Consider the following 15,317-nt stretch of genomic DNA (forward strand, 5'->3'; position numbering starts at 1 on the left):
CCGTAGATCGGCTATGTTCAACAGAGACATTTGGTGTGGAGGGAAGAAAGTACAGACCCCTGGGGGACCCTGGCCAATATAAACTTGCCCGCACCAACATCTCTTGTTCTGCATCTCTCCATCCCTGAGATATGACCATTTATGTCATTTTAACCTTGATGGTGAACTTGACCTTTAACCACTTGAGCCCCAGCATCCCTGTCCTGGGGGAACCTTAGCTGGAAATAGCAGATCTACAAGCTTGTGAGCTTATAGATTGCACAGCTGCATGGTACGTGTATTGCAGACGGTCTTGCATAGAAGTGTCAGATTTGTTGATCTCAGAATCTATTTCTGCCAAATGCCAGATGTAGTGACTCACTGAAATTTAGTGGACAACCTCCACAATTTTCTACTAATGATAATAATAATAACGGTGGGTGAGTGCACTTTCTGTACCATTGAGAATTTCAAAGCCATCAAAGAGTAATTTATAAAGAGCAAAGGAGAGGAAGAAAGGAGACAAAAGTAGGTAGTAATAGGTGTGGACAATGGACATTCTTAGAAGCATCAGTCTGTCTGTCTGGCTGTCTGTCTGAAAGAAGAAAAAATAAATAAGTGCTCCTGTTTTTCCATCCCTCTCAGCTGGTGGTTAACCTTTTTTACCCAAAAGTTGATAATCTATTTGGGGAAGCCGACTTGTCATTCCCACCTATATCTAGTTACATGAAAATCCGCCTCAATTATTTTGTTCTCACACAAACAAACAGACACACACATACAGGAATAACCAGGGATAAATGGCATAGGGAGAACAAAGTGAAACATGAAATGAAATAGAAATGAATGAGAATCAAACCAACAACAGAAAAGCAACAATAAAAAAAAGTTGAAATAACTACATAATTTGGCTGCTTATAATCCATTCTGTGGCTTTTCTTTTTTTCTGAAGTAATTTCTTGGTTGGTCGTTGTTAGGCATGCATAACCACTGAAGCCCTATACTTAGTCATATGGCGAATCCTACATTAAAATTGGAGGGCGGGCGGGCGGACCTCTGACGTCACTATGACTCAGCCATAACCATATAAGGAGTTCCCAATGCAGCTACGACCAAATATGGAGTGTGTAGTCTAACCTCAATTTGTCATCATTACATTAGCCACAAAGAATTCAGTCAGCTCCATATATGGGCACAAATGGGGGCATGCCCATATATGGGCATATACTGATAACATCAGCGATCTCCATATATGGGCATAAAGGAACTGAAAAAGGACCACTATGCCCATATATGATAATGTACATACATGGGACCAGCCGACTTCAAACTCGGTGTGAGCGGCATCAAGGACTCGAGGGAGTGCGGTGCCCGCCGTCATATAGTTCGGATATCCAGTTGTCCAGAACCGCGATCCAACCGATATGCCCATATATGGGCATAGACTGATGACGTCAGGGATGTCCATATATGGGCATAAAAGGGACACAGAAAGACGGGTACAATGGGTACTCTGACAAAGTCCCCAACACTAGACTCTAGTCTACTAGACATATTGGTCGGATCAGCAGTACGACGTAGGGCCCGATCCTCTAGTAGCAAAAGAAGCCGATATACAAACTCAGAGCTTGAGCTGTAGATCTGCTATTTTAGCCATTTTCAAAGAATTTGCCAAATTGAAAGTAATGTCTCTCTCCGAGACAGTAAACCAACCAGCCTCACACAATTACACAGATCCACGAATATGACAGACTTCTTCAGGCTATAGTGCTTCCATTAATTTGAATGTACTCCATAAAGTGTGTCTGCTGTTTGTGGGCCTGCTGCATGCATGCATGCGCGTCGTCGCTGACAGGGCCTGTTATTCATCCAGATAAGAGAGCAGTGTAATTGCCGCGCGGCCTAGCGGTCGTGCCACGGCCGCTGATGTTCTGCCAGCACACAATCAAGATGCCTGCTCCAGATTATCATGCAGTAAACAAACTGGTTTGGGCCTCTCCTCTCCTCTCCTCTCCTCTCCTCTCCTCTCCTCTCCTCTCCTCTCCTCTCCTCTCCTCTCCTCTCCTCTCCTCTCCTCTCCCCTCCCCCTCCAGCGAACCCCAGGGCCTCCTTCTTTATAGACTGCTGGGATTACCATCTCTCCAAACTGCCAGCTGCCAGACCTTGGATTTCATTCCTTTTTAGCATTGCTGCAAAAAACTGCTGACTGTCTGGATCTGTCTGCGCCAGCTAGTGAAAACACACTACATTTGTCACAAAACTATACAAGCCCTGCAAGCCAAGCCAAGCACTTTGACAAAACACAAACAATGACTCTATGTATTTATGGAAGGGTTTATATTATTATGACCAAGTTCTGACTGTGTACTTCTCTTTATATAAGCCTTATTATTTCTGTTTAGTTTGTTTTCTTTTTTGTTTAATTTGGAGTTGAAAAGCTATCTATTTAACTGCTTTGCCTGAGGACAACAGCAGACCAATAAAACATCTGTTTTTTTAGGATGCTGTGTCTTGTAAATGTGTGTGTGTGTGTGTGTGTGTGTGTGTGTGTGTGTGTGTGTGTGTGTGTGTGTGTCTGTGTGTGTGTGTGTGCGTGCGTGCGTGCGTGCGTGCGTGTGTGGGGGGGGTTAAAGTTGCCTTTTTATGTCCACATTAATGAGCCTTATGCTTAATTTAATTCAAACAAAATGTATTTCAGTCTCTTTATGAAATGAAAATTAATTAATTCAATTGTAGGTTATGCCAAATCAACCACAGACTCAAACTCTTTATTGTGTTCGGTTAACTTGAGTTACTACAAGTTACATTGGTGAAACGGAACGACCCCTGTCAACGGACATCTGCTATGCGGGAGCGTGGGGCATTGCATTGTGGGACTTATTATTGTTTTCCCCATGATGTCCGTGTAATGTTGTTTCAAAGTCTCTGCTGTCTGCTTCAAATCAATCAGCCACACGGCCTCCTGTTCTCCTTCCCCTCTACAGAATAAATGAGCATGAACAAAAGCCACAGCGTACTATATAGAACAGTGGTTCTCAAAGTGGGGTCCGGGGACCCCCAGGGGTCCTTGATTAGTTCAAGCTGCACTATATGTAACTTTCCTCTTCTGTCCCGGATTTTAACCCGGTTTCCTCCGCAAGTGCTGAAGATTTTACCATTGACATAATAGAGCCTGCCTTCTTGCTCAGGGGATAAATTGAATCTTGAACATCAGGTCAAAATTTGCGTGTCTATAGGTGAGACACAACCTTTGACATGATCTAAATGTCCCAATAGAAGAGCAGGGAGACAAAATACAACCACCCCAACTAAGTTATATTGTATTAACTCTACCATACAGATTGGACAACGTAACATTTTATTCAAAAAAAAAGTGACATAGTGCTGCTTTAATATACATCACAATCATTTCAACGACTTCAAATCTATTTTATACTTTGGCTATTAAAAAATTGCAGATCTACAAGCTCACAACACGTCGAAATGCTACTCGATATGAGATTGTAGATCTGCTATTTTTTAAAGATTTGGAATGCATTATTTCTTATTATTTTATGTTTTTTTTAACATACATCTTCTCTTATGGGGGCACCTGGCACAAATTATTTTTAGATGGGGGTCCGCGGCCAAATATACATATCAATTCGGGGGTCCCTTGACTTTTTTGAAAACCACTGAGTTCTTCTACTACAGTGCAGTCACTCTGACACAGACAGACCCCCATACTGTACAAACCAAAAACTGTCCCCTCTCGACTAAAATGCGGGCTGAGATATAGATAGAAGCATTCTGTTCATCAGTGACCCTTACAGTTGACTTTTCATTGGGCTTACATAACAGTGACACAGCCAAAGAAAATACAAGGGAAATGTGAGTGCATGGAAATCATAGCCGACATAGATAAAAAACCCATTCCCCAGAGCATGACTCCTTTTTTTTTTTTGGTCTTATCCTAGGGCCTGCATGCAGGGAACCGCGCTGGACTATATGCTGGTATGCAGGAAATAGATACTTTAAGCTGAGCTAGCCTCTATATTATATCCACTCATTGGAAATACAAGCTGTCAGTATTTCCTTAAAAGCATGTTTCCTTTGATTTTTCAACACTGGCGACCCGAAAGAAAATAGCTACGTTTGCGCGGATGGGGGTCGATGGCAGATGGAGAAATTGATGATGTAGCTTCATCGTCGCGGTCGGGTGGAAACCAAGTATATGTTCGAAACTTTTCAGGAAATGGAAAAAAATAACCTGTGTTCCAATGGAGCCAATGTAGTTGTTATTTAGTCACAAGCCCCTGTTAATACTTTTCATTGTTAACCACTTTGTTTTCTGAAAAGAGCATAAAATAACCAAAAGACAAAAAAATATGGACACAGGGAACGGTGACGTCACCCATTGGTTTCTACAGACCCGTTTTGAAGCCACTATTTCAGCAAAATCCACCATCTTGGAATTTCCGGTCCCAAAAAACAACCAGAAATGAATGCTATTGGCTGAAAGGGCAGCAGGGGCGGGTCTTCACTCAGTAGCACCAGTAGAAGCCCTAGAAGCATACCCTACTTCATCATAAATGTTTAAATGAAGGGGGCCATAATTAACCAATATGCATATCATGATAATTGAAAGAAGACTTTGAACTAGCAACTGAAAGCATAAAGTATTTATGACAATGTTTACTAAGGTAATAAGATCAAGTGTAAAGTCCGGTCAAATACCCATTGAGATTAATGAAACGCCTGCTGCAGCCTGCAGAAAGGGAAATAGCGAGACCTTCTATTCATTAATGTGAACTGTGGCGTTTTCATGACTTCCTTATTATAGCTTCATTTTTCAAAACCCATCTGACCAGTTAACACGCCAGCCGATGTGTTAAGTGGTCAAATGGGTGGCCCGTGTGCATTTTCAGAACCTGTTTAGTTGTGTTCCGGCTTGGATAAAAGGAACTAACATTAAGGTCCTATTTATCAGCATCACAATGAAAACGAATTTTTGAACATTTGTATAGAAAAAAAATCGATGACATTTTTAACATAAATTTGGAAATATAAATGTTATGTCATCATTCAAATCTCAATATTTTGCCAATTATTTGGGGGCCCACTTGCTATATCCTCCCGGCCCACTAGTGGGCCCCAGCCCACAAGTTGAGACCCATGTGTTAAGATATACTTTATTCAAGACAGCGTTGACTGATAATATTCATTTTTTCCTTACAAGAATGTTTCCTCTGTTTTGTTCTTCAATGTGGGAGGCTTTCTACATCTTACTTCGGGGGGGAATCGTATTGTTTTGTCAGCATTTTGACACATTAAGTTAATGAGCCAGCTCAGGATGTAGCACAGGTGTGTTTCTTCTCAACTATGTGAGGTCCTCCCGGCTCGTTAAATAAAGTGTAACTGCTAAAACCGCTTTATGAGTTCTGCCATAAAAATTGTTACAGACACGTAGAAGCTCCTGAGGTGAAGCTACACGCTGAGCAGGGATCAAATCAGCCTGATTTTAGACACAGGACAGGAGCTTGTAGAAAGGCTATTTCAGGTATATTTGAAAGTTATTTGCTGAATTACTGACGTACGAGTGAATCAAATATCTCATATCTAGTTTTGTTCTGGGATTCCTTCTGTGCGATGCAGGACCAGAATATATGGGGTCAACTTTCACTTTTGACCTCCGCCCTTTGACTTTGAGGCACTCTCTCACCCCTTTGCAAAGGAAAACGGAGCCAAGTGTCTATGTCTTCAGTAAATTTATCTGTCTGCTCACAGCGCTCTGTCACGCCACTGGACATTCTTTGGGTAACGTGGGAGTCAAGAGAACATAGCATGATCCATGATGATTTAACTGCCTTTAGCTCACAAGCAAGTCTTTGTTCCGGTCATGTCTGTTGTTCGTGCACATTAAACAGTTTCTGGACGACCACACTGAGCCATCTCTGTGGTTGGTCTGTCGTTGGCCTGGCTGGTCAGCGAGCGAAAAAGCACAAGACAGTGAATCATGTCTGGTCTGCTCTACGACCCCTGACTTTAGACTAGAGTCTGACTCACTGAGGGCAAACAGGGAATATTTATGTATGTATATGTGACGGGAGAATCCAGTGTAGGGCGTTCAGAATTCATAGATTACAACTCGATGCATAGTAAGTATGCAGTAAAGGACATGACATAGAAACACAGACAGACAGACAGACATACAGACAGACAGACAGACAGACAGACAGACAGACAGACAGACAGACAGACAGACAGACAGACAGACAGACAGACAGACAGAGCACTGCAGTGACAATGAAACAAAGAAACAGGTAGGGGTAGAGAACAGAATAAGCAATACAGTGGTAAAGTATAACAATATAATATAATATATTATAAAGGACGTATAAAGACGACATAACATTCAACCTGACCAGCCCTCTGTGCCTGGGATGGTCAGGTGCGCATAATGATGAAGCCATCGGTAGATAGAAATCAGTGGTGGAAAGTAACTAATTACATTTACTTACAGTAAGTACTGTACTTAAGTAACATTTTGAGGTACTTTTTACTTTAGTGAAGTATTTCCAATTTTCTATATTACTCCACTACATCTCAGAGGCAAATATTATACTTTTACTCCACTACAATTATTTGAAAACTTTAGTTAATGTTGTAGATTTTGATTATCATTACAGAACATCCATTAACCACTTCTGCACAATGAGTACTTTTACTTTTTGGACCTTAAGTATATTTTGATGCCAACACTTTTGTACTTTTACTCAAGTATATTTTGAATATATAGGACTTTTACTTGTAACAGAGTATATCTACATTACATTGATACTTTCTTAAGTAAAACATATGAGTACTTCTTCCATCACTGAAATAGAGACGCTGGTGTCACATTCTATCACCAATAAAAACATCATAAAAATAGACTTAAAGACCTAAAGTCTGAACTGGCCATCTGCACTTGGACTGACCAGATATGGAGAGAGAGCCATACATATATATGTATACATACCGTGTATACATATATACATACCGTGTGTGTGTGTGTGTGTGTGTGTGTGTGTGTGTGTGTGTGTGTGTGTGTGTGTGTGTATATATATGTGCAATGTCTCACCAGTAAAATTGGCATGAATGTAGTTATGTATGTACCGAGCATCAACAGTATGTGGATCAAAATGGATCAGTCAATGTTTGCACTGTTGGAATTGCACTGTTGGAATTCATCCTATATGTCATGTGCTATTTTCCTGTCATATGCCATTATGGCTTATGACCTATGACAACTGGTGATGCCAAGGGTCATGCATAGTTTCAGACTGCAAAAGCTTTCAGTGGAATCGCTGCTGACACTTCAGAGATTCAAGAAGGCTTCAGCGAACACACGTACACACGCACTCAAATACCCTTTAACCTCAATCCTGGAGAAATTCTCTAGGGTGTGTTGTGAGCTGAGAAAGCAGGGAGTAAGAATGAGAGAGAGAGAGAGAGAGAGAGAGAGAGAGAGAGAGAGAGAGAGAGAGAGAGAGAGAGAGAGAGAGAGAGAGAGAGAGAGAGAGAGAAGAAGAATAGAAAAGCAGTAGAACAATAATGCTCTCATGTAATCTCACTCAGGGAGAGTTACAAGGTTGAACTATGACAGGAGCACTTCCTTCTGTTTGAACAGATTACAGAGAACATGTGCATGAAGTGAAGCTTTCATTATTCTGCCCATGGTGCCACTAATCCTTTGGATTACTGTAACCACTACCTGGTTCTGTTCCCATTAACCACTTTCAACCTGCCGGCATGACATTAGGCCTATAGGTGAAAAATTTGATTAAAAAATCCCAAAAAGCAATGTATGGTTTACGTTGGCTTCCAATGTAAAACTCGAGTCACTTATGGGTGACGTTTGGAAATACGAGTAAATAGGACCCTGGCCAGACTGAGAAACAAAGTGAGAAAAAAATAAGTCTGCCAAACGGAGCGAATCAGTCTGGATTCCAGGCTACCTCTGAGACACAGTGAGTAAACCATAGAGTTACATCTAGAGGACGGATTGACCCGCCCCCAGCTATTCATTTCAATGAAAGTTGCTTCACCAGCGTTTGAAGCACTCGGAAGAACGCTCTACTCTACGCTCTTTGGGCACCAAATTTAAGTGCCCAAATGCGGAAGTCTTGAGCACCGAGCAGGCGCACTAGGGTTTCAAACGGTAGAAGCATGCGCAGTGGCGTTGTAAGTGTGGAAGTATTGCAATCCCAGATTTGACCACCAGGAGACGGCAGCTTCACTGTTCTGGGCGCTTAGAGTAAACATAAATGGTAGTCAGTAAGTAGCCTTGAGAACCAGTGGTTCCTGATTCATGTGGCCTATACGGTACGTGGGTCAGGAGCCGATCTCCTGTTTCCACAGTGTGATGCTGAGTGCCAAGCAGGGCTGGGTACCATTTTTATAGTCTTTGGAATGACTCCCATTCTCAGGGCAGACACTTTAACCACAAGGCCACTGAGCTGGTAGACAGAAATGGTGCCATCTCATAATGAACAATAGTGAGGACCAATTATCTGAAGATAAGGTTGGAAATGGGCGAAGCGCTCTTTTATGTGGTTAATGTGCTTCGGTAACCACACAACACAAGCCTTTTTGACGGCCAATATACCTCCGTAGACACAACAGACGGCGGCTATGTTTCTCTGCGTTGCTGTGCAAACTGAAGATTTAATCTATTCTGATTAACATTCCAGTGAAACTATCTCTCACACGGTCTCCAACACATACACACCATACTGTAGGCCTACCTGATATTAAAGCTTTGATAAGAATTGGATAGAACAACTTTTCTTGGCTCAAATTACATTCAGGTTCTCCCACAGAACGGAGAGGAGCCTCTCATTAATAGTAATGTAAAATGTCTGCCTTCGGCTTAAATAAACGTGGCTAAAATGTTGAGTTTCATGTAGCACCGTGATGCACTGTGTATCGTGTTCAAATGCAGATATTACATTGAACATGTAAATAATTTCATCATACCACTGACACGATGCAGTTGTAAGTGATACAGTATCTCCATGTTTTATACCACATCATATATAAGACTGAGAATGAGTGAGAAATAATCAAATCAGTTGCTTTAATTATCAGGAGGCTACAAAGTAGCAGGTGATGGATGGATGGATGGGTGGATGTTCAGAATGTTTTAACACAGAGGCAATGATATAAATACTTGACTCAGTCAGTATTTCAATCTTCTATTCCATGCCACCATGTGGGGCATTATTATGCCTTATTCATACTTGGTTATGTGCTGGTATCACACACTGTAAATAGCAGATCTACAAGCTCCCAATACATCGCAGCACGATTCAGGCTTTTAACTCAGTCTTTAGGATAGGCTACCCCACTGTTTATCCAGTAATCTAAGTAGAACAGTGGTTCTCAAAGTGGGGTCCAGGGACCCCCAGGGGTCCGGGAGGGGTTTCCAGGGGCACCCCAGCAAAAATGTGGGTCCCTAGCAAAATGAGGAACAGTTTAACCAACCTATTTTATATTTTGGCTATTCGAAAATATCACAATGGTGTGAGCTTGTAGATTGGCTATTTTCAAAACATTTTGAAAAATCTTTAAAAAGTTGGGCCCCTGGTACAGAATTATTTCAGATGGGGGTCCGCTGTCAAACAATTTGGAGAACCTCAAATGTAGGAGACGCACTGAAAGACACATTGAACAGCAAAACAACAAACACAAGCATCTTGACAAAGCACAGCCTGTGACTTTGAGATATCAATCGAAAGAAGAAAGAAAACAAACTCAGCACCACTAAGTTAATTATGGTGAATGTGGTAAAGCACACTGTCACCACTGTAATGGAGAACTGTCCGCTTGTACGGTATTATGTAACCTACATAAGCCTAATTTAAGAATCGGATAAAAAGTGTCAGTGCTTGAATTGCTTGACAAATCGCTCGACACATTTTGAGAAACAAGAACATTTTGCAGCGACCTGTTTTATTTATTTTTTCACATAAGGTTATATTATGTAAGAAAACATTTCTTGAACTAAGAGAATTCTAAAGACGCAGTAAGTGATTTTCTGCTGTTAAACAGTGATGCCACAGAGAAATGAGCAGAAAACTGGAATTGTATAAAATTTAAGCTGTTAAAAGACAACTTTATTTTATTAATTTGTAATGATAATAATTAAAAGATGAGTGTTAAAATTTCCGTGAAACTTTGTGCGCACATCCCCACTAGGCCAAGGAAGAAATGCCACCCTATATTTTTCATCATCCTCATGGTGGCGCTGTAACGGGCAGATTCACGTTTTGGCCTATAACTCTTGAACTATAGGGTTCTGGGCTATGGTTCTGGGTCACTGTTATGGGTTCTCTCTTCTGATTGGATGAAATTGGCGACCCAACTGATGCAGTTTCTGTTTACTAAAGAGTTGGAGAGACGGGGAGACCCCTGTTTAGTGAACATACACTCTATAGCAATGATTACTATCAGAATATAGAGCGTTAACCTTTTAACATTTTAGTTTGTGTTTTAACCACAAAATATCACTTTACACTACCATTAACTCTTTTATCAGTGGCCATGCAACAGTTGTTTTGTGATAGGAGTCAGTGGTGTTTAAATAGAACATTCCTGCAGGTATAATGGATATATAACTAGGAGGGAGTGATGGGTAATTATGCTCATTCATCATCACACACACCCCCACACTCCCATGTGTCTTCTCTTCCACCCAGTGCAAACATACACACTGTGTCCTATCCCACAAGTCTGAGGTTCAGTGGTGGAAAGTAGCAAAGTACATTAATTCAGTGATTCTCAAAATGTGGTCCTGGGCCCACTGGTGGGCCACGAGGGTATTGCAAGTGGGCCCCCAAGTAATAGGTTCTATTCACAGCAGCCATATTATGAAGACATTCACAGGTGTTACCAATGATACTAATGAAGGCTCTGTTCCATTTAGTCTAGCACAGTGGTTTCCACGACCCCCATAACTCTGAGAGTGTACAAATGGAACCAAATGGACCCGTAAGGGTCCATTTGGTTCCATTTGTACACTCTCAGAGTTACACACCTGTAAGGGGCCATTTGGAAGCCCATGAGGGTCCCTGCCTGGACCCCAACTTCAGACCCACTGGTGTAACAGAGTGTCTCCAGTGAGCCAACATGCACAATATCAGCACCCTGACTGTGTTTGACCAGAATGGAACAGAGCCTTCATTAGTATCATTGGTAACACCTGTGAATGTCTTCATAATATGGCTGCTGTGAATAGAGCCTATTGGCAAAAAGATTTTAATGATAATACAACATTAATGCCAAAAAAAGATTAGACAAGAAATGTCATGGTATTTGTTCTTTAACGCAATGACTGACATTGACGTCCATAGAAGTAATTTCAAATCCAACACTTGCTGCCATTGACTTCCATAGATGTCATTTGGTGTTTTCAGTGATTACGATAGAGGGCGCTCTTCTGCAACCTGTGACTGATCATGGGACTCCCGGAGAAGAAAACACCCGGAAATCACATGATCGAAACAAATTCCAGCCCGTCCGGTCTAACGTTATCAGATTTATAAAAATACATTTATCTCTGATTTATTTTCCCAGATTGCGTTTTTTGGTGAAAACAAGCCATATTCAAATGCTGATAACTAAAGAACGGAAGATACAATTTTTATTTTCCGGATGATAGAAGAGACCCTCGTCCTCCCCCCCAGACATATGTTGTTTACATTTTTCTTTGAAAAAATAATTCTGTGGGTCTCAGAAGATTAGTAAAAACGCTGGTGGTGGGCTGGTGGCGGATGAATTAATTAATTCCTGGCAGTCAATGTGTAAAAACCGGGGGGAAAAAACGTTTTCTTTGTGATAGGAACTTAAAGTATCTAGTTTCATTGGTCCAAGCCAGAACACAATCAATTGATTGACCATTTAAATAGACATGCTCTGAAAATGCACATGGCCCACCCATCTGATGGGTGGGTTGCGAACGCTTTGGAGATCTTTAAGTGGGCCCTGATCCAGAAAAGGTGAGAACCACCCCAAAATAAAAAGCCTGCCTAATGATGATGTCACTGGTAGGTGGGTTTCTGAAGTGTCCACATCCCTCCTATGAGACACAGACCGAGTAGAATATTTTTTTATCATGAGAATTAGTGAGGACCAATTAAATGAAGATAGGTTGAAAATGGGTCCTTAAGTCGTCCTTAATAGAAATAGAAAACAAAATCACCACTGATGAGGGTACATTTAGATGATTGTGTTTGTGAATAAGTTGAAGAGAACACTGCAGCACACAGGCACTGGATTATATAACCTTTACATGCAACACAACAGTCACCAGAATAATTACAAGTTTGAGCAAGGTGATCAAATCACTTTGGCTACATACATGTATCAAAAGTATAGTGTGTACAGTTCAGATACTTTTAACAGAACATTCTGGACCATTGTTCCTAAAAGTGAACAGATTTGTTGAAGCTAGGGCAACAGATAAAAGAAAACTTATATATTTACATAAATTACTAGCCTATAGACAACAATATCAGTTGCTTTTTATATGAAAATGACTTGAAATGAGAAAAGTTCTAAAAAAGGTGACTGTACAGGTAGAATCACAGACATCACAGAAATGACATCACAAGTGGAGCAAGTTTGTAGTTGTACATACTGTATTGACAGTACTTGGTACAATATTGGCCTATAAAAGTTGTAAATGTCTAGCATTCAAAACCAGCTATATTTGCAATGCTCTGCAAGCGTGTCTACTGTTAGAAAGGCTGCACCACACTGATATTTGGTGGTGCAGTCAAGCAGCAGCAAAGTAATACAACTTCCACTCCTGATGTCACAGCTTTGAGTATGGGAAATGTTGTGGGCAGGGCAGATTTGGCTGTACAATCACGATTTCCAAAATATATAAAACATTTATAGTTTATGAGAATGCTAAATTACAACATTGGTGTAGTTTTTTCCACATTAGTTGAATTTCCAGCGTTTAAAATTATCTGTTGCCCTGTCTTTGTACCTGTGGGGTTTTTCAAATTAAGGTGCACGGTCATAAATGCCACAATAAATCCCCCTATTTGACATGTAAAGGCACAATAAACACATACATATCCCCTGAAACCCTGAAAAAAAAATCTACCATATCATTAACATCTTTGGAGTTTTTTTTTTCTCCTTTCTTTGTGCCACACAATGTGCATTGTCAACATGATCTCATCAGAACCACGTAGGCGATAAATAACTTCATGACGCGTGACAGTCTAAGCCAACAGGTGAAGCCTGGTTTATATATCGTCCCGCAACCAAAATAGATGGAAAATATCAGATCTACGAGCTGACGACGCGTCGCATCCACGACACGTCGTCAGCTTGTAGATCTGCTATTTCCGGCGCCCGACACCTTCGTACGATAGAGCATAAATGTAAGGCGCGAGACAATTATCGCTGTGGAGAGATGGAAACAGTTTGCCATAAACACAGTTATAAAAAAAAACACGGCACAGTAAATCTACCTGTGGGGGCGAAACCACCCACCTAACCGACAAGCCCAGAGGACCCTGGAATGGGGAGGAGAGAGAGAGAGAGAGAGAGAGAGAGAGAGAGAGAGAGAGAGAGAGAGAGAGAGAGAGAGAGAGAGAGAGAAGCCAGGCGGCGGGGCGGGCTGAGTTAAGTGGTACCTTTGGGTGGTACAAACCTGGCAGCAAGTCGTGTTTCAACACATTGCTTACCGTAGCTATTGTAGGCTTGAAGACTAAAATATATAGCCCTAAAATATGTTTTCCACCATGACAATGGGTGAGTAATATCCAAGCATAATCATGAGGCCACTGAATATTCTGCTCAGTGTGATATAACTGCATTTTACAAGGACACACATTCAATAATGTACTGGAGTTGGGTCATTTTGTGGAAACAAAAGCACCTTTAAAGCTGCTGTATGTAACTTTCACATCGTCGCTGTCGGGTGAATATGTCAAATGTCCACCGTTACTTTTCAGGAAAAAATAACCTGTGTTCCAGTGTAGATCCAATGTAGTTATAATTTAATCACAAGCTCTTGTAAACTGGTTAAATATTTGTAAATCCCCTTAAACCACCTTCCCTTTCACTTTATAATTTCTTCAAAAAGTGGTCGGGCCCGACAGCGACGATATATCCTTCCTGGAATTCTAACCTGGGTCCTGCCATTTCTACTGCTGAGCCCAGTCCTCCCGGTGGGGGCTCCTCACAGGTAAGCCAGTATAAGGTACAACAGCAGTGACAACACACAGAAATGTGTGTGGGGAGGAATGAATGGCATAATGACTGAATTGGGGAGAAAAAGTAATATATAGCAAAAAAAATTGCTATAGGATGTTTGTTCAGTAACAGGGTTCTCTCCAGCACCAATTTTTTTTACAGGAACATTGGTATCCCAAATGCATTTTCCTATTTAATAAGGAGCTGCAGAGACAGGAAGATGACCCTACTGAACAAACAACCAGATTATAGATTTAACACTTATTTTAAAGAAAGATGTTGCTTACACCCAAGCTGTTTAAGAGAATATGTGAATATAATTAAAGTCAACATTTCTTTTTGAACTGCTATATTTCTTCTGGCATACTCTTAGACAGTACTACACGCATTAATCAAACATTCTATCACTGCACATGGATTAAAAAACTTTCCAATGCCAAATCTGATGTTTATTTTTGCACAGGAAAAGGAGCATTTGCACGGCTATTCATGTGCCAAACAAATTTCACGAATCTAGGGCCCAATGAGACTCATTCAATCCCTTGCCGTCAAGCTGAAAATGAAGGTTCTTTTTCATCCCTGAAAAGTGTGCTTCATAAAGATGCAGAAGTTTTTCATCTGACTGCGGTGCCTTGAAATGTCAACAAGGGGAGGGAGGGAAAGTATGACCATGGTACACACACGTTGACAGGGAGCTGGACGGCTCCCTGCAGTGCTTTCCTATGACTGTCTGCGTCGCTCGACAAATGATGTTGACACTGAAAAAATACATCGCTTCTGTCAGGCGGCACGGCCGTCCGATAAACTAAAGAATATGGCCTCTGCCGGGCAGAAACCTTGTAGCTCCATATTTCATCTTTTTATGTTTGCTCATGAATTAACCAATTTAGACCTGAGGCCGATTATACAAATCATCTCTGTCGGATGGAAAAATAGCAAAAGTAGCAGATCGACAGTGGATCTGCTATATTGATGTTTTTGTGTGACGCTGTGGTATGAAATTCATTTATGAAAAAAACACAAAAAAAATGAATATGGATATAAGAGGTTTCTGCCCGACAGCAACGAAATGCCTAAAACAATGTTGCTATATATAGCTA

Source organism: Gymnoscopelus microlampas, assembly GCF_963454915.1.
Source record: "Gymnoscopelus microlampas genome assembly, chromosome: 8".
Taxonomy (NCBI): Eukaryota; Metazoa; Chordata; class Actinopteri; order Myctophiformes; family Myctophidae; genus Gymnoscopelus; species Gymnoscopelus microlampas.